Genomic DNA, 26,933 nt, shown 5'->3' on the forward strand with positions numbered 1-26,933 from the left:
CTTTGGATGTGTTACATAAGATGGAGAAAGATAAAGATATTGTGAGGCAGTTATTGCTGTGATGGTTAATATCGAGTATCAACTTGATTGGATTGTAGGATGAAAAGTATTAATCCTAGGTGTGTCTGTGAGGGTGTTGCTAAAGGAGATTAACATTTGAGTCAGTGGACTGGGATAGGCAGACCCACCCTCAATCTGGGCAGGCACCATCTAATCAGCTGCCAGTGTGGCTAGAATAAAACAGGCAGAAGAAAGTTGAATGAGCAGACTTGCTGTCTTCCAGTCCATATCTTTCTTTCTGTGCTGGATGCTTCCTGCCCTAGAACATCAGACTCTAAGTTCTTCTGCTTTTGGACTCTTGGACTTACACCAGTGATTTGCCAGGGGCTCTCAGGACTTCAGCCACAGACTGAAGGCTGCACTGTCAGCTTCCCTACTTTTGAAGTTTTTGGACTTGGACTGGCTTCCTTGCTCCTCAGCTTGCAGATGGCCTATTGAGGGACTTTATTTTGTGATCCTGTGAGTCAATACTCCTTAATAAGCTCCCCTTCATATATACATTTATCCTATTAGTTCTGTCTCTCTAGAGAACCCTGACTAACATATTAGCCATCCAAGAGAAGATTATGAATAGGCAGTAGGATGACCTGGTGCTCAGTGAAGTGGCCTGCATTACTCATATAAATTTGAAAGTCATCCACATATTGAGTCTATATAGGTAATATGATTTAAGCCAGAGAATGGTTAAGATCACCCAGGGAAAAAGTGTAGCTAGACAAATTGAATGACATAAAGATTAGGTAATGGAGCGTTCCAATCTTTTTAAGTAAGGTAGGAATGTACACTTCTTGGGAGTCTGATTAGGTAAAGACTCTGGAGGCTAATTGTTCTAGAACATTGTTTTCAAATACTTATTTTTAAAACTTTCCTAACATAAAATCTGGTAAGAATAGATTGTCTCTGGATTAAATTGTGGGCAGTGGGCTCAGTTGTGGGCTCAGTTTCCCATCTATGTGACACTTCTCAACGTTAGCTGTGGCTCTGAGGCACTCATGTAGACTTGCAGCCACTGGCAGAAAACAGTTTGAAACTTCTTGTTGCAACAGGCAACTAAAAGTGTAAGTGTGACCCCTTGTGTAGAATGGACACCTGCCTCCAACAACGTGGATGTTGAGGCCCAATAATCATTACAGAGTTAATTAACACTTCTGAAATGTCTGTTTAAGTGGAAGGCTCAAATTTATTCCCTTTAAGGGTCTTTTACCTGCTCTGCTCAACTTTTCTCCCTGAATTATTCCAAACAAGTACATTGTCAGGGCTCAGATAAGAAGCAAATCTTAGGCAATGGAATTTTCTTCCAAGTATCAATGAAACAATATATCAAAATTACAGGCTATAGAGAGTTTTTTTTCTCTGTAGTATATTTTGACAAATTCTATTGATCATCATAAAATACCTTTTCCTGAGAGCTTCTCCAAAGGAATTAAGTATGTCTGAAGCAGTGCCCAAAATTTGGTATTTTCAAAAACTCCACTGATGATTCTGGAGATCAGCCCCATTTGGGACCTTTTGAATGGTACTAAGAGGAATCTTTGCTCTAGCAAAGACTTGGAACCAACCCACATGTCCAACAATGATAGACTGGATTAAGAAAATGTAGCACATATACACCACAGAATACTATGAAGCCATAAAAAAGGATGAGTTCATGTCCTTTGTAGGGACATGATGAAGCTGGAAACCATCATTCTCAGCAAACTATCACAAGGACAAAAAACCAAACACCACATGTTCTCACTCATAGGTGGGAATTGAACAACGAGAACACCTGGACACAGGAAGGGGAACATCACACACAGGGGCCTGTCGTGGTGTGGGGAGAGGTGGGAGGGAAAGCATTAGGAGATACACCTAATGTAAATGATGAGTTAATGGGTGCAGCACACCAACATGGCACATGTATACATATGTAACAAACCTGCATGTTGTGCACATGTCCCCTAGAATTTAAAGTATAATTTAAAAAAAAAGAGGAAACTTAATGATAGTAAATTTATAGCAGTGCCTCACAGCTGAAATATCTGGTAAGTGAAGGGTTTTGGCATATGGTCATAACAAAGAAAATGTCACGATTATTTTACAGTGTGAAATTTTGTACCAGATGAACAAGTGAAGAGAGGACCATTTAATTAACAGTAATGTTTAACTAACTCATCATCACCATACCCAGAAGAAGGCCCGCTGCACTTAGTAGATGTGTCAATCTTCATATAGAGCAGCTTGGTTGTCCATGATGACTGCCCACCTGACGAGCCAGCCATCCACTATGAACGTTAGAATATTTTACGGACACCCTTTGCTGGAGGCATCCAGGACCCAGAAGACTATCTGACATCTGGACATCAGAGTGGGAAATTGTCAAGGGCTTTCAGTTTGGTCACTGTGACATAATCCCTTTCATGATCCATGCCATTTCCCTTTTATTGCCCAGACAATTCAGCTGCAAGGTTTTGTAATGAACAAACTCTCATTAACATCTTTCTTATGGAAATTTAGAGAACAAGGATATTTGTTAAGTGGTGTTTAGATGCAATTTCCCCCCAGTTGGCAATTCCGCTAAATAAATAAATGTGTTCTACAAACAAGTGGTGGATGTATATGCATTTGTTATTGCTTAAATAAAACAGGTGTTTGTTAAGCACTTAATCATATTTTTACCACAAGTAAGTTTATGCTTTCTGGGAGAGTACAGTTTATAGAATCTTGTCTATTATTTTGATTGTTTATGAGTATAAGAATTATCATGAAGGTCTTTATAAACTAATACCTTGGGTAGAACAGTTGATACCCCTTTCAAATCCTCATGTAATAAGAGATTTTGTAATACTTCCTAGAGTCATATGCAGTCAGTGAGGGATCAGAGTTACAATGCAAAACATTATTATATATATAGAGCACCTACTTGAAACAATCCCCCACATCACAGAAAATGTTAATGTCCCATACTCAAAACTGCTGTGGAATGGTAAGAAACATTCATATTATGAAGAACTGTGGATCTTATTCATACCAATACAGAATCAAACAGAGTAGGCTAACTCTTTCCCCTTCCTCTATGTTGGGACAGATGCTTTTAGGAATAGCAAATCAGGAATTTGACTGTAAAATAACAACAATAATACAATAACAACAAAACAACCACCAATAGTGGCATTCATCATTATAGTGAACATTATTGTAGCTTCTGCTTAATAAGAATCTATAAAATATTAGGCAGAGTGTTAACACTTTACATTCTCTTTAAATTTTAATTACATATAATCATCTCAATGGTTCCATAAAGAAGCTATTATCAACCCTATTAAACAAATGGAACACTGGGAAAATACGTAGTTTGCCTAAGGCAATGCAGCTAGAAAGTGATGGAGTTAGGATCCTAATCCAAGCTTTTCTTAAACTGGATTAGACTTGAAGATGATTTTGGTTTGGCTGGTACAGCACTGCAATGGACTTCTATTTGCATATGTTTAGGGCACTATTCTCCTGTCTTTGTGTTCCACTGCTCCTCCTTGACTGCCTTGTTGCATGCTAAGTGCATATTTTATAGTGTTCATTTTCATTCCTTTGCTCATTTTTTGGCTTATGTATTAACTATATATTTCCAAATTATTTTCTCAGTAGTTGCTGTAAGGATTAAAATGTGCATCTTAATTTATCATAATCTGCTTCAGAATAATATACATTAACTCCACTAAAATATATAACTGCAGCATCATTTCCTCCTCTATTCTATATGCTATTATTGTTACATATAGGACATCTATATATAAGTCCAGGCTGGGTGCAGTGACTCACGCCAGCACTTTGGGAGGTCAAGGTAGAAGGATTGCTTATGGCCAAGAGTTCAAGACCATCCTTGGCAACATGGTGATACCCTTTCTCTTCAAAAATTAAAAAAAAAAGCTGGGCATGGTAGCACATATCTGTAGTCCCAGCAACTAGGGAGGTTGAGGCAGAAGGATTGCTTGAGCCCAGGAGTTCTAGGTTGTAGTGAGTTGATATTGCATCATTGCAGAGTGAGGCCATGTCTCAAAATAAATAAATAAGTCCAGTAGCACAGGGCCATAATTATTGTTTTATGCAATTTCATGTTTTTAAGGTAGTTTAAAGAAAAAAAGACAAATCGATTTATATAGTTTTTTATATTTGCATCCAAGTTTACTATTTAGGGTATTCTTCATTTCCCTCTGCATGTTTTAGTCACCAGCTAGAGTTGTTCCCTTTCAATCGGAAGATCTTTTAGTACATTTTTAAAGGTGTGTCCCTAGCAACAGATCCTTCTAGTTCTGTTTTTTCTGGGAATATCTTCATTTGCCTTCATTAAAAACAAAATTATGGAGGTGTATTTTCCTTATCATATAATTCAACCATTACAATTGCACAACTTAAAGTATTTAATGTAAATCTACATTGTTATACAACTATTACCATAAAACAATTTTAGAACATTTTCACCACCCCAATAAGATCTATTGTGTTCCTTAATTACCTCACTTCTCAACCCAAGCTAAACACTAATTCACTCTCCATCTCCATAGAATTTCATCTACACATTTTATGAAAAAGGAATTCTACAATTGTCCTCTGGTCTCCTCCACCAAGCATAATGCTTGTGAGCTTTATCTGTGTTATATACACACCAGCAATTTGTTTTGCACCCTGAGGAGCATTAGTACTGCAGAGATACTGATACTCTGTCCATCAACCCAACAGTAAATGACAGCTAGGATTGGGATCCTTTCTCACCATTAGCAATGCTATTGAGAACATTTGCACACAAATCTTTATGTGGGTATATATTTTAATTTCTCCTGACTAAACACACCCAGGAGTGACATTGCTGGGTTATATGATAAATTTATTTTTAGCTCTCTATGAAAAATGTCAAACAAATTTCTAAAGTGTGCATGTCTGTCCACTTTTCTACCAGAAGTGTATGAAGATTTTCACTTCTCCACATCCCCACAAATAGTTGTGATAATGTTTTTTTTAATTAACGTCATTCAAGTGGGTATAAAATAGTATTCTGGTGTGGTTCCAACTTGCACATTCCCAGTGACTAATAAAGATCAGCATATTTTCACATGCCCATTAGCTACTCATCTATCTGCTTTGGTGATATGTCTACACAAATTCACCGCCGATTTTTTGATTGAGTTGTTTCCGTATTTTGAAATTTCTTGAAGCTTATTTTGAAGTGTAAGTTTCTTCGTATATTCTGGATATGAATATTTTTCTCAGATATGAATTTTACAAATATTTTTTCCCAGCCTGTTCCTTAATTTTTTGTTTTGTTAGCAGTGTCTTTTGAAGGACAAAAGTGTTGACTTTTTGTAAGATTCAATTTATTTATTTTTATGGCCCATGCATATAGATTTATATCTAAAAAATATTTGCCTAATGCAAAATGTTGAAGATTTTCTCCTATATTATCTTCTAAAAGTAATATCATTTACTTTTAAGTCTATGATCCATTCTGAGTTAATTTTTGTATAGGGGTCTTTTTCCATATGGATATCCAATTGTTCCATCACCCTTTATTAAATTGGTGTCATTCTTGAAGGACATTTTTGTTGAGTAGGGAAGTCTTGACTGACAGATTGCCTAGGTTCATTTAGGTTGCTATATCAAAAATATCAGAGTGGAAAACATCAACAACAAACACTTAGTTCTTACAATTCTAGAGGCTGATAAGTCTAAGGTCAAAACACTGGCATATTTGGTGCCTGGTGTGGGCTCCCTACCTGGCTCATAAACAACCCTCTTCTCACTGTGTCCTCACAGGGCAGTAGGGCTGAAAGAGCTCTCTGGGATCTCTTTTATAAGGGCACCAATCCCATTTACAAGGGTTTCACTTTCATGACATAATCTCCTCCTAAAGATCCCACCTCTTTATACCATCACATTGGGGTTAGAATTTCAACATATGAATTTTGGAGGCACACATTCAGTCCATAACACAGGTTATAATAATTTTCTCTTGTTAATGTAACAAATTACCACAAATTTAGTGATTTGAAGCTACATAAATGTATTATCTTACAGTTGTATAGGTAAGAAGTTTCATACAGGTCTCATTGGCCTAAAATCAAGGTTGTCAGCAGGGCCAAGTTCCTTCTGCAGGCTCTAGCAAACAATCTATTTTTATGCCCATTCCAGCTCCTACAGCCCTTGGCTTATTTTCCCCTTTCTCCATCTTCTGCCAGGTGACTTTTTCCAAGACCACATTGTTCTGACCTTAATTTCTGTCATCTTTTCCACTTTTATTTTTATTTTTATTTATTTTTTTTGAGATGGAGTCTCACGCTGTTGCCCAGGCTGGAGTGCAGTGGCATGATTGGCTCACTACAACCTCCATCTCCCAGGCTCAAGCGATTCTCCTGCCTCAGCCTCCTGAGTAGCTGGGACTACAGGCACGTGCCTCCATGCCCAGCTAATTTTTGTATTTTTAGTAGAGACAAGGTTTCACTATGTTGGCCAGGCTGGTCTCGAACTCCTGACCTCATAATCTGCCCACCTCAGCATCCCAAAGTGCTGAGATTACAGGCGTGAGCCACCACACCCGGCCATCTTTTCCACTTTTAAGGACCCTAGCGGTTACATAAGCTCACTGTTTAAATCCAAGATAATTTCACTATTTTAAGGCTAGCTGATAAACTTAATTTGTACTTTTAGTTCTGTTTTGTCATATAACATTACACACAAGGATCCAAGAATTAGAACATGCATATCAGAGATGATCAAACATGCAGTTTTTTTTTCTTTCAGCACTTTGATTATGTCATGTCACTGGCTTTTGGCCTCCATTGTTACTGATGAGAAGTCAGGCACTAATCATATTGACGCTTGCCTGTATGTCATGATACTTTTTTTTTTTTTTTGCTGCTTTTAAGTTTTCTGTCTTTGGATTTCAACAGAATGATTGTAATATATCTAGGTGTACATGTCTTTGCGTATAATCTACTTGGGTTTCTTAACGCTTTGTGGATACGTAAATTGATGCTTCCATGAACTTTGGAAAGTCTTCATCTATCACTCCTCAAATATTTTTTCATTCTCTCTTCTTTTGAGTATCTCATTACACATGTGTTGGCAAGTTTGATGTTATCTCAAAGATCTTTGAGACTCTGTTTATTGTTCTTTAATAGTTTTCATTTAGTTCTTTTGACTGAATAATTTTACTCTTTTCTTTCCCCAAATCAAAGCTGCACTGAATTCCTCTAGTGAATATTTTATTTTGGTTATTGTAATTTTCAAATCTGACATTTTCATTTTTTCTCTTACATAATGTTTATCTGCTACATGTGAATCTCTATTCATTTATTGTTATCTTGTTTTTCTTTAATTCTTTAAGCATGATTCTTTTATTTCTTTGAACATGTTTAAAACAGCCATTTTAAGCTCTTTTCCTACTAAATCTAACATCTTTAAATAGAACATTAAAATGTAGTTTATATTGACTTCTACTTTCTCATGACAGTGTAAAAAATTTTTTTTAATTGACTTTTTTCTTTTTATATTGTTCACACTTTTCTGTGTGTGTTTTTTTTTTTTTGCATCTCTTTTTGGTTTTGTTAAAAACTAGATATTTTAAACATTATACTCTTGCAATTCCAGTTTCTAATCTTTTCTCATAAAGATTGCTGTTGCTGTTTTTGTTTTTCTTTTTTGCTTTTTAGTTTTTATGTTTTCTTGTTTTTTGTTTTACTATTTGCCTAGATTAATTCCTTGAAATCTGTTTCCAATGTGGTATGCAGCCACTAATATTATCTCTGCTCAATTTATGTATATATTCTTGTTTTTATTTTTAGACCTGGGTTCTTAGAGGTCACTGCTGTGCTTCCAATGTCATCCAATGACGCTATAGAGGGTATGCTCAACCAACACAAGACAAGATTTATTCCTTCTGTTGATCTGTATGTTGGTAGGAGAGCACATTAAAAATTCAGATCATTTTTAAGTCTTCCCTTTCAGTTCATGCTGGTATTTTGTACACATACCTGCAAAACTGGCCAGGAACTCCTTGTCTCAATCACAACCTCAGAATAAAGATTTTCTGGCCCTCCATGTGTACCCCTATCTGAGATCATAACTTTGAGTAGCATCATTCCTGGCCATTGGTCTATGCTCCAAAATTAGTTATCTTCTTTCAGTGATGGCAGAGAAGCTAATGGGTCTCATGGCCTGCCCCATGCAGTCAGGCGTTAAAAGAAAAACTTTAGACAAATTAAATTTAGCAGAGTTTATATGAGCAAAGATATGATCAATGAGTTGGATAGCACACTAAATCAGTAAAGGTCCAGAGAGCTTACTCAGCAAAGTGGGCAGGCAGTATTTATAGTCAGAAAAAGGATGTGGCTCATTGTTCAACTCCCACTTATGAGTGAGAACACTCAGTGTTTGGTTTTCTGTTCTTGTGTTAGTTTGCTGAGAATGATGGCTTCCAGCTTCATCCATGTCTCTGCAAAGGACATGATCTCATTCTTTTATATGGCTGTATAGTGTTCCATGGGGTATATGTGCCACATTTTCTTTATCCAGTCTATTATTGATGAGCATTTGGGTTGATGAGAACTCATGGACACAGGGAGGGGAACAACACACACCCTGGCCTGTAGGGAGGTGGGGGGCAAGCGGAGGGAGAGCATCAGGTCAAATACCTAATGCATATGGGGCTTAAAACCGAGACGACGGGTTGATAGGTGCAGCAAACCACCATGGCACATGTATATTTGTGTAACAAACCTGCACATTCTGCATATGTATCCCAGAACTTAGAGTAAAAATTTTTTAAAAAATTTTTTAAAAAGAAAAGAAAAAGGAAGTGGTATACAGAAGTAGCCTGATTTGTCACAGCTTAGCATTTACTTAATGTGGACAGGTCTGAGAATTTTGCAGCCTGTGATTGGCTGAAAGTTCAGCTGCTATGATTGACTGAGACTCAGTCGCTTGTTACTCTCAAGTTAGGTTCCAGTATGTTTACCTATTAAGTTAGGCTACAGTTCACTACAAATGGAGGCAGCATTAAGCCAAACTTTAGTCAAACAACTTTCATGCTTTCCCCCCTTTTAGGCAGCCTCTCAATTTTGCAAGATTAACCAAAACCTTGGGCACTGACATCACTTTCTGTCACTATCATAATTAACTTGTTTAATCTCAGTATGAAATTCACAATGGCAAATTAGTTAAATGATATTTTATGCTTTATTCTAACCATAATGAGACCTTTTGATGTGCAAAGGATGGCTGTGTACAAGCATTTAGGATTCTTGAGAGGATATGACACATCAGGGAGACTATTATCATGAGTATTATCTAGAAGATAATACCCAGAAACTAAAGTGCATCCCTTACAACAGTCTCCATGACCCAAACTGAAAAAAAAAAGTGATTCAAAAATTAGAAAATAAAGATAGTTCAATAATATATACGTCCAATTGATTATACTCTTTGTTTGGGGCCTGATGGCAATTAAGGACTATACTTTGCTGTAAAATGACCTGATTTTAAGATTTTAAAAGGTACCTTTTTTTTTGTCATTAGCCTGGTAACACAAGGCATAGTAACCTGGAGACCCACTAAAAGGGATGAAAATTTAAAAACTTTGGAAGGGCCAACCTTGCCATCCACTATTTAGGATGCTTGCAAGATAGCTGTCATCAGCTCTCATAAACACATCATGTTTCTTTCCCCTGAGAAATTTCCTTGATGTATTTGGTGTATTTGGTTACAGTATTTAGAGAAATAGCAGTAGCAACCACCTTTGAAATAAAACTTCTTGTAGTAGTAAAATCAAGGAAAAGGTAAGTGCAAATTCAGTTTTGTTCAAAACCATACACAAAACCCCAACATGGGCATAGAAGATATCTAAAGCAGTGTGATGTTCTATTAAGTGATTTTGTTGGCACAAATGTTCTCATTCACCTTTCAGAGAGGGGCTTCTACCCATCTGAACCCTGGAAGATCTGATTTGCTATGAAATCCAAGATTTTTCCCAATTTATAGATTAGTTTGAAATTCCATTGCAGCCATCACCTCACTTTCACCAAGAGTGAGCCCCCAGAATCTCCATTGAAATCTTTACTCAGTGGACACTAACTTATCTTAATCTATTTCAAGGTTTATACTAATTTTGGTTATTGACCACTTTCACCTCTGATGATCAGAGGTATTATTAAGACTTTCAGAGAAAGCTATTCAGAAGGCAGGAGTGAGCCAGGTCAAATAGGAAGATCCAAGCCAGTGAAGAGGCATAAAAGAATGAGCAGATTCTCTACTTGATACAGGCCCCTGAGAGCTGGAAAAGAGGGCCATCTAGTGGGGTCTGAACAGAGGTCAGTTAAATTCATCCATCCATAAGTCTGCATAGCTTCTAAACAAGGTCCAGTGGGAACTTACTTTTTTGTGGTCTCTTTGTAGCAGAGTGGAAGGGTGAATAGCCATATCTAGAGACCTTACTAGATTTAAATAAGTAACATTATACAACCAATTATGCATAATCTCATAGGTAATCTTCAAATCTTGATTACATGATGTCTGGAAGACAATATACATTTTGCTGGCATCATTTGTGCAGGTTTTGTATGTTTGATGGCAATTAGAATATTAATTGGAAAGGTAAGGGTATGACTTTCAGTGAATTTAAAAAGACAATTAGCAACGATATCTAGAATATCAAGGATAACTTTCCACTCTACTTTTGTGGATTCAGGGTGACTCTCATTGGGAACACAGAGAGGTAATGGCATTCATTAGTAAATTTTTTCCTGATTTGGGGGCATTAACCCACAAAGTCAACAAAGTCTCCAGTTTACTGTTAGAGTATAAGTCTTAGCTAAAGCCATGCACAAGTTATAGTCCCATGGATTTTCTTGTAAGGAAAGAGAAGGGATTAGGACAATAGAAAACAGGGAAAGAAGGAATAAAGGTATGATTTCCACGATGGAAGAGAAGTCTCGATCTGTGATCTTGGGAAAGTTGTCAATGCCTAGGATGCCATCTGCTTTTGAGGAAAAACTTTCCTGGTCAGTCTTACTTTAGGGTATCCAATAGGCATACCATTTAGGAGTCCGGAGCAGTTATTTTGAGTTCAGAGATGCAGATCCAAGTCTCCAGGCCCTAAAGTTTTGCTGCAGAGAAGGACTTGATACGGTCTCTTCACACAGAATTCAGGAGCAGTCTTTATCTGGTGTTGTTTCCAAAAGTTCTAATATCTGGGTTTTATATCTGGTTGTCATCAGTAGGTAGGTCACAAAGAGCTTATTTTACTTGGTGGAAATATGCTTTAGTGTAATGCATTAAAGCTTTGAACTATTGAATCATGGCGGAGGTTTTAAGAGGGGGAGACACGTAAGGTTCTATGATTAGGGGCAGAGGCCTTCCAGTAACTATTTCAGAAATGGTGAACCTATGTTTTCCAGTGAGAGTGGATCTGATTGCTGTCAATGAGCAATACCTTTACCCAAGGCAAGTCAATCAATTCAGTTAACTTTGCCTAATGCCCTTGCATTTATGGTACCTTATTTAACTATTTTACAACTTTTCTAGTGAAACAAGAAACTCCATCACTGGAGACTTCATTAGGAAACTATGCCCCTCAAGGGAAGGATGTTTTCTGATAACCTTTTAGCTACTATTATAGCATCATCCTTTTGCATGGGAAGGCTTCTATACAAGCAGAAAACATGCATAAAAGATGGCAGTTTAACAAAATCCATCTGTAAGTATTCAAATAACCCAGCAAGTACTGGAAATATATCACCTGAGATTTTTGTTGTTTTACCAGAATTATTGGTTTGATAATCCAAACTTTGGTGATAAATTATTTTTGTAAACTTAGAACAGTCCACCAGTTTTTCCATAATTTCGGTCATTGTATCTCTACCATGATGAGTCACTGAGTGCAGAGCATTTGTTACTAGAAAGTTTAAGAATTCAGGAAGGATAAAATAGACATTCCTGCTCTCCATGAATCCATGTTTAACATTAGAATTACGTCCTCTTAAACACCAGTTTTGTTTCTCCATTTCAGATGTATAGCACAGTTTGTTATAATGTTATTATAAGTAATTTGGTTTGATGCATTCTTATGGACCTCATTCAAATTTCATAACAACAATTTCAGTAGTGGCTGACTTATGAAAATCTGTGAAATTATTTCTTAGCTACTTCATTAATTCTTATTCTGCTTGATGTTGGGTTAGCAATTTTATGAATAATCAGTTTCCTCTTTAGAGATCTAGAAATTCTTACTCAATATAATGATAAGACCTTAAAGTTATCAGATACTTGTACTTGTCATCATTCCTTCCATGAATCTTTTTGAAGATAAAGCACTTTAGGCTTATAGCTGCTCAGAAAAGTATTAGAATAAGCAAATAAGCATCAGTTAATGACAACACTTAAAATAGCTATAATTTAAGATCAGACGAGAGTTTAATATTATTATTATAATGATGCACCTGACAAGGAAGTATGGTTATTTCTGCTGCATACAACCTTTTAAGATAATCACTGGAATTATGACTGATAGTGTTACACCAGGACTATTAGATTTCTAAGAATTTCTTACAATTTCTGAAACACATATTAATAACACATCCAAACAAATACAACTTAAAGATTTAGCATTACTCATTAATTAACAATGTTTCCCATATAATTTAATATATTGAATAAGCCCAATTAGTTTAATATCTCTCTTTTTATAAGGAAATATATCAAAAAGCCCATCTAAAACATCCTAAAGTTAATTTGAGGTCAAGAAAGATACCTAATTTATAATTTGATTTTTGGAAAGTTTATCAAAAATATCAAACATTTAAAACACTTGACAAAATTGAATCCCAGGTCACTGTGAACAGTATTAATTAATTTAACCAAGGTCATTAAAAGTCTTCAAAGGGAAATAAAGTTATATAGTTGTAGAAAACTTAGCTCTTTTAATAAGGAGGACTCAGCTTTTTAAAGTGAACAAAAATATAATAAAAACAACATGAAACACAGGAAGTTAACTTGATAAAACATAAAATCTCTGTTTTCTAGGTCAATTATCTAGAAAGTAAAGACCTTTTACAATTTTCTATTAAGGGTGGACCAATACTGTAAGAAGCCTTGTTGTTTTAACACAGAGGATCAGATTCTAGTTTTGCATCAGTATACTTTTAATATTGATGTTTATTTTTTAGAAGCCAGCTTGATCATGCATAAAACTTCGTTCACAAGATTGATCTTCTATATACCTTCTACAACTTTCCCATCCATTCAGTTTTTGTCCTATGTGTTTTTCTCTTCTCATTTTGGAACAATATGCCATTCTATTTTAGAATAAAAATTATTCTTTTTCTTACCAAAACAAAACATCCTATGCTTTACAGCTTGTCCTTACTATGAACACATCTTAGCTTTCTTGTATATTCGTGTATAGAATTGTTTTCCTTATCATTTCTAGTAATTTTAGGTACATACAGTAGTTAGAATTCATATCTCTTAGTGACCTTACTTTCCAGGAAACACAAGGAAGCAAGCAATTGGGAACTCTCTGTGATACCAACAACCTCTAGATTGGCAAATATATGAATAATTATTTCTAGAAACATGTACTTTTTCATGGTGCAGTTTGTCAATGTAGCAAATAACCTATTTACTAATGGTTCCAAAAATTTCTAGTCTCTCTGTAATAAGGAACTGAAGATGAGGCAAAATTTCATCTCTATCCTCTTATGTGCTTTTGGTTTGCTTGTTGATTTGCTGGTTTTGGCTAGGACTGAGAATTAAAATTTTGTTTGTAAAGATTTCCCTCAGCCTCTGCTTTTCATTGTTGATAAGAATGTTAAAACCTTCTGATATAGAAAAGATATGTTTTACATGGGAATATTAAATCTCTTTAACTCACTTACTTTTAGCAATTATGTTTGGATTTCTTATAAAAATCAGATACTAAGAAGCTGGTCATCACCTTCTTTTTCTTGTTGACAAATTTCATAATATAGAGATAATATGTTTATTTTGCCAATTAACCTAGGTAGGAAAAGTTATGCATGTGTATTATATACTGCTGAAAACTCTGAAGACATGCCTGTTTTAATCAACTCAGTAATATTCTTATTTACCAAACATTACTCAGCTCATATGAACTTAAAATTACTTGTGTTAGTTATAACTTTTCCAAATGTTTTATTTATATAAGCACTTATTTTGCATGAAGCCAATTAAGTAAAGCTCTTTTACCATTAAATCTTGCAGTATCATCAGAAGACAAACACACATACATATCATACATACAGACGTATATGAACAAATAGATAGAAACAGATCTTATAGCTTTCACTCTAACGTTTTAGCCATGTGCCAATTACAATAATACAAGTTGCTAATTTATAAAAGGTTATCTTGATCCAAATTGTTTTTCTGGCTAGTGAAATAAGATTTCATATTCAAATGGGTAAAGATTTCATGAATATTTGTGAAAAATAGTTTTTAAAATTTGTTTTCTGTAAGAAGTCTTTTAAATAGGCAATTTTTGATTCACTTAATCTTTTAGTTATCTCTGCATACTAGTTAAAGAATGTATTCTTTAGCTTTTTTTGTAATTGTGGATAGTTCCTTTTTTTTGTACTTTGCAAATGAACCATTTTATCTAGGTAAAATTTCCCCACTGAGGCCACTAGCTGCTATAATTCTAAGTTGTCCTTGTTAAGGTTAACTCATTTTTTCCAGAAATACACAGGTTCTGACCTACAATTTTTGTATATAAAGTTATCCAATGTCCCAGAAAGTGGCATCCCAGAATCTTTAGATTTCAAGGAACTCATTCTCAAATTGGACATACCTGAAGCCTCTAACTGGATCCAATCTAGTTAGTTCTTGAATCCAGTTCATTCCTGAACCAAGTCCAGTAAATATTGATCAAATAAAGTCAAACAGCTCAAAACACAAATTAATGGAGCTCAAATCCAGGAGAGAACTCACCCATTACCTCAGTTTCTGTGAGCGATAAATGGGAACAGTGAACCCTAATGAGTACCTTTTGGTGACTTGGTGCTCCTTGGAGTCACTGGAGTTCTACTTTGAATCCCACTCTGACATCAATCTGTGAAAAAAAAAAAAGAAAAAAAACTTTGTTTGTTTGTTTAAAGTCTGTTTTGTCAGAAACTGGGATTGCAACCCCTGCTTTTTTCTGTTTTCAATTTGCTTGGTAAATTTTCCTCTATCACTTTATTTTGAGCCTATGTGTGTCTTTGCACTTGTGATGGAGCTCTTAAAGATAGCGTACCAATGGGTCTTGGCTCTTTATCCAGCTTGCCATTCTGTGTCTTTTAATCAGGGCATTTAGCACATTTTCATTTAAGGTTAGTATTTTACATGTGGTTTTGATCCTGTCATCTTGATGCTAGCTGGTTATTTTGTAATTTCCTAAGTGATAGAAGAAACACAGGTGAAAGGATCATTTTTCATTATTCATAAGATGCCCGTTCAGCCACACCTGAGTTTGTGTTAATGAGGTGATATTTGGAAATTCCCTAGATAATCACAGGTTGCAGGGGCTTGGTTGCCAGAGAAATCAACTATGTAACTAGATAACTGAAACCTTCAGTACCAACCAGGTCTTTGTGGAAAGGAGATGGGCTAACAGTGAGTTGATCATCAGTAGCCAATTATTTAATCCATCAAGTATGCCTACATAATAAAGCTTCCAAAATGCCCTAAAATAACAGGTTTTGTGAAGCTTCTGGGTCACTAAATACATAGAAGATGGTGCACCCAGAAAGGGCATGGAAGCTCTGTGTTCCTTTCTTCCTACCTGATCTATGCTTCTTTTCCATATGGCTGTTCCCTAAGTTGTATTCTTTTATAATATATGGGTAATAGTAAGTAAAGCACTTTTCTGAGTTCTGTGAGCCACTCCAGCCAATGATTAAACCTGAAGAGGGGACTGTGAAAACCTCTGATTTATGCCCATTCATTCAGAAACACAAGTAACAAACTGAACTTGTGATTGGCATCTGAAGTTGGGGGCAATCTTGTAGGGCTGAAGCCTTAACCTGTGGGATCTGAGGCTATCTCAAAAGAGACAGTGTCCGAACTCAGTTAAATTGCAGGGCATCTGGTGTCATAAAATTGGTCCATGTGAGGGAAAATACCTACATATCTGGTCACAGAAATATCCTGCATTGAATATGAATATGGAAAAAAAAGTGTTTTTTTATATAATCATAGTTATCAAGAATTGTCTAAGTATTTTAATTATAAAATTATTAAACACATGAGATTAGCAGAGAACAAAAGCCACAATATTTTGTAAATAGATGCAGATAAATATTTGATGATAACAATCACTCATTATGGTTTAACAAATGAGTCTGAACAAATCAGGAGTATTAAAAAATCTCCTTGCCTAATATTTATGAAATACCTACAAAAACATTAAGCATAGTAACCATCACAGTTTCAGTTTAAACTTGTTCTAAAAATCCTAGCTAATATATTAAGTGAAATAAAAGGTAAGAAAAAATTCAAAAATGTGAGAGAAGCATAAACTATCCTTATTTCAAAATAATACTACTCTTCCCACAGAAAATCCAGCAGGCTTAAAATAAAAATCTTTAGAATGTATGACAAATTTTAGGATACACATTTGCTAGACATGAGGTTGCTACACAATGAAATGTTTATACTGAAATCAATAGTGTTCCTTTATATCAACAACAATCAATGAGAAACAATAATTTATTAAATTGATAATAGTAACAAAACTTGTTAGAAATCTAGTAATAAATCTTAAGACCAAAGAGCTAATGTTACAGGAGAAAAAAACAAAGAAGGAGCTTATAAAGAGACCCTCTTTCAAAATATGTCAGAATATTAACCTGAATACTCATCAGTGGTAGACAGCATAAAGAAAACGTGGTCCATATACACCATGGAAAACTATGCAGCCATGAAAAGAATGAGATCATATTCTTTGCAGCAACACGGATGGAGCTGGAGGCCAACATCCTTAGCAAACTAATGCAGAAACAGAAAACCAAATACCACGTGTTCTCACTTACAAGTGGGAACTAAATAACGAGAACACATGGACATAAAGCGGGGAACAAAAGACACTAGGGCCTTCTTGAAGAGGGTATAGGATGGGAGGAAGGAGAGGATCAGAAAAAATACAAGTTGGCTACTATGCTTATTACCCGGATAGAATAATCTGTACACTAAACCCCTAGAACACAAGTCAACCTACAAACAAACATGCACATATACCCCCAAACCTAAAAGTTAAAATAAATAAATAAATCTTATTCGATTCAGAAAAATATGTCAAAATAGTGTATGTAACCGGTGTACAAATCAGCAGAAAGGTATCTGCTTATTAACAAAGCATGGGGAGTTATCATTGATAGACAAATAGATAACTTAGTTCATGTTATTAATAAAAAATCTGTTCCAAATGCATAATGTTATTAGGTTTAAAATCAAATTGTCAACAATTTTAAGGGAAAATCTGAGACAATTTTTATAACTTCATGTTAGACAATATTTTTTGATTTGAATTTAAAAATACAGATCACAGAGAAAACTGTCTATATCACTTTGGAAAGCAAAGACACCATCACACATGTTTAAAATGTTTGAAGCTGGAGGGAGAGGCCAAGATGGCCGATTAGAAGCAGCCACAGTTCACGGAACTCATAAAGAGGAATGGAAGGGTGAATGAATTCAGCACCTTCAACCGAAATACCCCGGTTCTCACATTGGAACTGACTAGGCAATTTACTCCACCCACAGAGAATGAAGCAAAGCAGGGTCGGGCAACAGCCCACCTGTGAGTGGTGTGGAGCCAAATGAACCTCCAGCTTTAGCCAAGGGAAGTGGTGAGAGATTGTGCCACTCCGCCTGGGAAACCATGCTTCTCCCATGAATCTTTGCAACCCATGGATCAGGATATTCCCTTGTGAGCCCATGCCACAAAGGCCTTAGGTTTGATACACAGAGCTGTGTGGAGTTTTGCAGAGTAACCACTCAGGCACACACAGAGACCCAGGAATTTTACATACGCTAGCTTCAGTATCTCCAGCAAGGCAGGAGATCCATTTGTACATATCCCAAGGAAAGGGCCGAATCCAGTGAGCCAAGCAGCATCATTCTCCAGGTCCTACATCCACAGCACCTCGCAAGTTAAGATCCACTGGCTTGGAATTCCAGCCAGCCAATGGCAACAGGCTGAAGTCTACCCGAGACAGAGAGCTCCTGGGGGGAGGGGTGGCCATCACCTCTGCTATTCAGTAGACTCAGCCTTTTCATCCTGCCAGCTTTGGAGAATCCAACAGTCCAGATGAGGAAGGGTCTTCCACAACAAAGCACAGCTGCCTTGGCAGATTGTGGTCAGACTGCTTAATTAAGTGGGATCCTGATCCATTCCTCCTCACTAGGGAGGACCTCCCTGCCTGGGCTTCAGCAAATTTAACCAGGATTCTTTGGACCAGATGAGGAAGGGCTCCCTGCAATGCAGTATACCTACTCTACCAAAAAGCAGCCAGACTACTTCTTTAAGAGGGTCCCTGATCCCATTCCTCCTGACTGGATGAGACCTCCCAAAGGGGGCCTCCAGCCACCTCCTACAAGTATGTTCAGGCTGGCAATGAGTCAGTACCACCCTGGTACAGAGCTTCCAGAGAAAGGGGCTGGCTGCCATATTTGCTGTTTTGCAGCCTTCACTGGTGATACCTCCAGGTGCAGGAAAACCCGAGGCAACCAGGGTCTGGAGTAGACCCCAGGAAAACCACAGCAGCCCTACTGAAGAGTGTCCTGACTGTTAAAAGGAAAACAAACAAGCAGAAAACAACAAGAACAACAACATTAAGAAATACCTGGCAAAAACCCCATTCAATGGTCAAACCTCAAAGATTGAAAGTAGATAATCCCCACAAAGATGAAAAATAATCAATGCAAAAACACTGAAGACTCAAAAAACCAGAGTACCTCTTATCCTTCAAATGACCACAACACCTCTCCAGCAAGGGCACGGAACTGAGGCTGAGATGGCTGAATTGACAGAAGTAAGTTTAAGAAGGAAAGTAATAACGAACTCCACTGAGCTAAAGGAGCATGTTGTAACCCAGTGCAAAGAAGGTAAGAATCATGGTAAAACAATACAGGAGCTGATAGGCAGAATAGCCAGTTTAGAGAAGAACATAACTAACCTAATGGAGCTGAAAAACAACACAAGAACCTCACAATGCAATCACAAGTATCAATAGCAGAATAGACCAAGGAAAGCAAAGAATATCAGAGCTTGAAGATGATCTGTCTGAAATAAGACAAGCAGACAAGAATAGGGAAAAAAAGAATGAAAAGGAATAAACGAAACCTCCAAGAATTATGAGATTATGTAAAGAGACTGAACCTACAACTCATTTGGGTACCTGAATGAGATGGGGAGAATGAAACCAAGTTGGAAAACATACTTCAGGATATCATCCAGGAGAAATTCCCCAAGCTAGCAAGACAGGCCAACATTCAAATTCAGGAATTTCAGAGAACCCCAGAAAGATACTCCATAAGAAGATCAACCCCAAGACATATAATTATTCATCAGATTCTCCAAAGTCAAAATAGAAAAAATATTAAGGGCAGCCAGAGACAAAGGCCAGGTCACCTACAAAGCCAAGCCCATCAGACTAACTGCAGACTTCTCAGCAGAAATTTGACAAGCCAGAAGAGATTGGAGGACAATATTCAACATTCTTAAATAAAAGAATTTCCAAACCGGAATTTTATATCTGGCCAAACTAAGCTTCATAAGTGAAGAAGAAATAAGATCCTTTTCAGACAAGCAAATGCTAAGGGAATTCATCACCACCTGCCTTGCAAGAGTTCCTGAAGGTAGCACTAAGCATGAAAGGAAAAACTGATACCAGCCACTGCAAAAACACACTGAAGTACACAGACCAGTGACACTATGAAGCAATCACATAAACAAGTCTACAAAATAACCAACTGGCATCATGATAACAGAATCAAATTCACACTTAACAATACTAATCTTTAAGAAACCCATCTCATGTGCAAAGACACATATAGGCTCAAAATTAAAGGGATGGAGGAAAATTTACCAAGCAAATGGGAAACAGAAAAAAGCAGGAGTTGCAATACTGGTTTCTAACAAAACAGACTTTAAACCAACAAAGGTCAAAAAACACAAAGGACATTACTTAATGGTAAAAGGTTCAATTCAACAAGAAGAGCTAACTATCTTAAATATACATGCACCCAATACAGGGGAACCCAGATTCATAAAGCAAGTTCTTAGAGACCTACAAAGAGACTTAGACTCCAGCATAATATTAGTGGGTGACTTTAACATCCCACTGACAATCTTAGATCATCAAAACAGAAAACTAACAAAGATATTTAGGATTTGAACTCAGCTCTGGAGCAAGTGGATCTGATAGATATCTATATAACTCTATACTCAAAACAGCAGAATATACATTCTTCTCATTGCCATATGGCACTTACTCTAATATTGATCACATAATTAGGAGTAAAATACTCATTGGCAAATGCAAAAGAACTGAAATCATAACAGATAGTCTCTCGGATTGCTGCATCATCAAATTGAAACCCAAGATTGAGAAATTCAGTCAAAACCATACAACTACATGGAAATGGAACAACCTGCCCCTGAATGACTCTTGGGTAAATAATGAAATTATTTGAAACTAATAGGAAGAAAGAGACAGTATACCAGAATCTCTGAGACACAGCTAAAGCAGTGTTAAGAGGGAAATTTATAGCACTAAATGCCCACACCAAATAGCTAGAAAGATCTCAAGTTAACAGCCTAACATCACAACTAAAAAAAAACTAGAGAGCTAAGAGAAAACAAAACCCAGAGCTAGCAGAAGACAAGAAATAACCAAGATTAGAATGAAACTGAAGGAGATAGAAAAAAGAAAAACCCTTCAAAAAATCAACTAATTCAGGAGCAGGTTTTTTGAACACATTAATAAAATAGAGTGCTAGCTAGATTAATAAAGAGGAGAGAAGATTCAAATAAACACAATTAGATATGATAAGGGGGATATCACCATTGACCCCACAGAAATACAAACAACCATCAGGGACTACTATAAACACCTCTATGCTCATAAAATAGAAAATCTAGAAGAAATGGATACATTCTTGGACATATACAGGCTCCCAAGACTGAACCAGGAAGAAATAGAATCCCCGAATAGACCAATAATGAGTTCTGAAATTGAGGCAGTAATAAATAGCCTACCAAGCAAAAAAAGCCCCGGACCAGACATATTCACAGCTGAATTCTACCAGAGGTACAAAGAAAAGCTGGTACAAATCCTGCTGAAATTGTTCCAAAAAACTGAAAAAGACGGACTGTAACTCATTCTATGGGGACAGCATCATCCTGATTCCAAAAACTGGCAGAGACACAACAACAACAAAAAAATTTCAGGCCAATAATCCTCAACAAAATACTGGCAAACTGAATCCAGCAGCACATCAAAAAGCTTATCCACTATGATCAAGTAAGCTTCATTTCTGGGATACAAGGCTGGTTCAATATACAAAAATCAATAAATGTGATTCATCACATAAACAGAACTAAACTCAAAAACCACATGATTATAGATGCAGAAAAGGCCTTCAATAAAATTCAAGATCTCTTTATGTTAAAAACTCTTAAAAAACTAGGTATTAGTGGAACAAACTTCAAAATAATAAGAGCCATTTATGACAGAACCACAGTCAGTATCATACTGAATTTGCAAAAGCTAGACGTATTCCCCTTGAAAACTGGCACAAGACAAGGTTGCCTTCCCTCACCACTCTTATTTAACATAGTATTGGAAGTTCTGGTCTGGGCAATCAGCCAAGAGAAAGAAATAAAAGGTATTCAAATATGAATAGAGGAAGTCAAACTGTTTGCACTTGACATGATCCTATATCTAGAAAATCCCATCGTCTCAGCCCAAAAACTTCTTAAGTTGATAAGCAACTTCAACAAAGGCTCAGGATACAAAATCAGTGTGCAAAAATCACAAGCATTCCTATATACCAATAATAGACAAAGAGCCAAATCATGAATGAACTCCCATTCACAACTGCTACAAAGAAAATAAAATACCTAGGAATACAGCTAACAAGGGAAGTGAAGGACCTCTTCAAGAAGAACTATAAACCACTGTTCAAGAAAATAAGAGACGACACAAACAGATGAAAAAACATCCTTGCTCACAGATAGGAGGAATCAATGCCGTGAAAATGTTCATACTGCCCAAAGCAACTTATAGATTCAATGCTATTCCCATTAAACTACCATTTACATTCTTCACAGAATTAGAAACACACTACTTTAAAATTTATGCAGAACCAAAAAGAGCCAAGACAATCCTAAAGAAAAAGAAAAAGCTGGAAGCATCATGCTACCTGACTTCAAACTATATTATGAGGCTACAGTAACAGAAACAGCATGATACTGGTACAAAAAGAGACACATAGACCAATGGGACAGAACAGAGGACCCAGAAATAAGACCACACATCTACAACCATCTAATCTTTGATAAATGTGACAAAAACAAGTAACGGGGAATGGATTGTCTATTTAATAAATGGTGCTGGGAGAACTAGCTAGCTATAAGCAGAAAATTGAAACTCAACTCCTTCCTTACACCGCATACAAAAATCAACTCAAAATTGATTAAAGACTTTAATGTAAACCCCAAAACTATAAAAACCCTAGAGGAAAATTTAGGCAATACCATTCAAGACATAGGGATGGGCAAAGGTTTCATGATGAAAATGCCAAAAGCAATTGCAACAAAAGCAAAAATTGTCAAATGGGATCTAACTAAACTAAAGAGCTTCTGCATAGAAAAAGAAACTATCATCAGAGTGAACAGACAACCTACAGAATGGGAGAAATTTTTTGCAATCTATCTGACAAAGGTCTAATATTCAGAGTCTACAAGAAATTAGAAACTTAAAGAAAAAACAAACAACCCTATTAAAATTGAGCAAAGGACATGAACAGACACTTCTCAAAAGAAGATATACAAGTGGCCAAGAAGCATATGGAGAAAACTCAACATCACTGATCATTAGAGAAATGCAAATAGAAATCACAATGAGATACCATCTCATGCCAGTCAGAATGGCTATGATTAAAAAGTCAAAAAACAACAGATGCTGGCAAGGTTGCAGAGAAAAAGGAACACTTTTACACTGTTGGTTGGAGTGTAAGTTAGTTCAACCATTGTGGAAGACATTGTGGGGATTCCTCAAAGTCCTGGAGGCAGAAATACCATTTGACTCAGCAATCCTATTACTGGGTATATACCCAGTGGAGTATAAATCATTCTTTTCTAAAGGTACATTCATATATCTGTTCATTGCAGCACTATTCACAATAGCAAAGACATGGAATCAAGCTAAATGTCCATCAGTGACAGACTGGATAAAGAAAATGTGTTACATATACCATAGAATACTATGCAGCCATAAAAAGGAATGAGATCATGTTCTTTGCAGGAACATGGATGGAGTTGGAAGCCATTATCCTCAGCAAAGTAACACAGGAACAGAACACCAAACACCACATGTTCTCACTTATAGGTGGTAGCTGAATTATAAGAACACATGGTGGGGAACAACACACGCTGGGGCCTGTTGGTAGTGGAGGGTGCAAGGAGGGAGAGCACGAGGAAGAATAGCTAATGGATTCTGGGCTTAATACCTAAGTGATGGTATGATTTATTCAGCAAACCACCATGGCACACATTTACCTATGTAACAAACCTGCATATCCTGCACAGGTACCCCTGAACTTAAAGTAAAAGTTGAAGAAAAAAAGTATTTAAAAAAGTAATCTGATAATCAAAACTAAAAAACATGAAATAAAATAAAACAAAATATAATAAAACAAAATATACCTGTAAGCATTAAAAAAGGCTAGAGGGTGATACAGAAATGGTGTAAATAAAACTTATCTTTCATTCCCTAATTAATTATATATTTAAATGTACATTTCTCACCATTTCCCATAATAAAAGATTAATAAAGCAAAAGTCTTTGTATTGTTAATCCATAAAACTGGTCTTTGTTTATCCTTAATTCTAAATGAAAAATCATAGAGAAATAAAAGGAAATAAGGGAAAAAATTACAGTTACTTTACAAATATCAAAAAATTTTAAAGCTAAAAATAATGTCAAAAGATTTCTTAACCTTGGTCACAAAATAATAAATTGTTTGGAATATATTTACTAATTTTGTCATAATTTTTTCTTTAAAAGTTCACACTGAGGCTGGGTGTGGTGACTCATGCCTATAATCCCAGCACTTTGGGAGGCCGAGGAGGGCGGATCACCTGAGGTCGGGAGTTCGAGACCAGCCTGACCAACGTGGAGAAACCCCATCTGTACTAAAAATACAAAAATTTAGCTGGGTGTCATGGCGCATGCCTGTAATCCCAGCTGCTCGGGAGGTTGAGGTAGGAGAATCGCTTGAACCTGGGAGGCAGACATTGCAGTGAGTTGAGATCACGCCATTGCACTCCAGCCTGGGCAACAAGAGCGAAACTCCGTTTCAAAAAAAAAAAAAAAGTTCATACTGAGTATCAAGAAATTAAATATTACTGATAATTCAGTATATCTCTAAAAATTCTCACTAGCAGTGTAACTTTTTGGTATTATTTTGGAGTAGAAAGTACATGCAAACATGTTTAAAAGTGTTTAAGTTCCATTTTTATTCTTAAAATAATAGGTAATATAAACCTAAGACAAATTTTATTCTATACTGCTATATTTTTAACAAATTGATTGATTTCTTAAAATATAATAGGAAAATGAGGCAGTTTTTAATAAGTCAGAAAATGAAGCTTCCTTCCAAAACTGAGTTCATGTGATAAAGAAAAATTAAAAATGCCCCCCTAGCTTTTGCTCTGTAAATGAAAAGAGTAATTGAAAGAAAATACTGCTTACAAACTAATTACATACTTTTCTAAGACACCATTTTTTAAAAAGTGTAAGACCCATCTGGCTTGACATTTGCAAAATTCCTATAATTAAAAGAGAAGGAAATAAACAGAGTGGAAGTTATTTGAGGTTTTTGTACACTTTACTAACTTTTCTATGCTTTAACTATGACTATTACTGAGGAGTCTATAGAAATTATACTTTGCTGAAACTTAAGGTGCAAAATTTTGTGGGCAAAATGATGAGTCTCTGATTTTTTAGCCTGTCTAACATAACTTTGGCTTCTTCCATTGCTCATTATAAACCTGACCGTATAATTTTATCTTTTAGTTCAATGAGTCAAACATGGCTAAAATCAGACAATTGTATGTCTGCTAATGGAACTATTTTAGCTAACTTATTTAATTTGAATCATTATTATTTCATTTGAAATATGTGTTAATTGATAAAATATGTTTTTCATGTACTACTCTAGGTGCTAATATATAGCATTGATGGAGACAGTGAGATTCTTGCTTTCATGAAGTATATTTGATAGTTCTTTTAAATTTGTGGCACCAAGCACAGAAAGAGAAACTCAAAATCCAGGATCAAGCCAAAACAGAGATTTGAGCACCTTCCTTCTGTCTCAGAAGGGATATATAATTGTCTTCCTAAATTTTATTTAGTTTAAGCCACTTAATGATCTGAAATAGTTTTAAAAAGGTGAGTTCACAGCCGGGCGCGGTGGCTCACACCTGTAGTCCCAGGTCCTCGGGAAGTTGAGGCAGGAGAATCGCTTGAACCCGGGAGGCAGAGGCTGCGGTGAGCCGACATCACGCCACTGCACTCCAGCCTGGGCGACAGAGACTCCGTCTCAAAAAACAAACAAATAAACAGAAACAACAACAATAAAAAACATGGTGAGTTCACATCTTCCTTGTCATTGGAAGTAAAAGAATGACGAACAGGTGAAAGAGTTTTGTCTGCTTCTGGCAAACCATAGAAATCCATGTGTGGGCTGGGCGCAGTGGCTCACGCCTGTAATCCCAGCACTTTGGGAGGCCAAGGCGGGCGGATCATGAGGTCAAGAGATCAAGACCATCCTGGCCAACATGGTGAAACCCCATCTCTACTAAAAATACAAAAATTAGCTGGGCTTGGTAGCATGCGCCTGTAGTCCCAGCTACTCTGGAGTCTGAGGCAGGAGAATCACTTGAACCCAGGAGGCAGAGGTTGCAGTGAGCCGAGATGGCGCCACTTCACTCCAGCCTGGCAACAGAGCAAGGCTCTATCTCAACAACAACAACAAAAAAAAAAAAAAAAAAAAGAAAAGAAATCCATGTGTGTAGTTTATGAATCACATATAGCATTATTTTAAGTTTTAGGTAAAAGATGCTTATGCAGTTTGTATATAGGCTAGACAATATTTTAGGTATATTGAAAATACTGGCCTATTTAATTCTTTTAAAAACATGATAAAGGAGATATGGCTATTATATGAATTTTACATACAAAAATACCCAGGCACAGAGATGTTAAGTGCTTTGGCTGAGGACAAACTGCTAGCATGCACCAGAGCCAGGATTTGAATCTACACAGTTGGACTCCAGAGTCCATGTTCTTGACTACTACAGATGCTACTTATTTAAAATGCTACATATTCAAGGAGTTGTTCCTTGGGACCTCATGTGAACTTCGTGGGGAAATATCAAAGATATTGTTTTTTTTTTTTAGTTACTGGGAAAAAGCCAATTTTTATAATACCTCAAAATTTGCCAAACTGGTAGACAGACCATATTAAGCAAAATTAATTCTGCAACTGCACTTTCTAACTAAAAAAACTCCATTTGATTCTTTCTTCTGTAAGCCATGGGAGTATGTGTTTAATAGTTTACTGAG

General features: G+C 36.3%; 1 long non-coding RNA gene across 3 annotated transcripts in view; it reads right to left on the reverse strand.

Moving 5' to 3' along the window:
* Nucleotides 1–26,933, reverse strand: part of LOC134728831 (uncharacterized) — a 305,274-nt gene that overhangs the window by 158,184 nt on the left and 120,157 nt on the right. For all 3 annotated transcript variants that reach the window (XR_010109668.1, XR_010109666.1, XR_010109667.1), the window contains exon 2: nt 15,086–15,151. This is a non-coding gene — a long non-coding RNA (uncharacterized LOC134728831). The remainder of the gene's footprint in view (nt 1–15,085; nt 15,152–26,933) is intronic.

The sequence above is a fragment of the Pan paniscus genome, chromosome 14 (genome assembly GCF_029289425.2).
Source record: "Pan paniscus chromosome 14, NHGRI_mPanPan1-v2.0_pri, whole genome shotgun sequence".
NCBI lineage: Eukaryota > Metazoa > Chordata > Mammalia > Primates > Hominidae > Pan > Pan paniscus.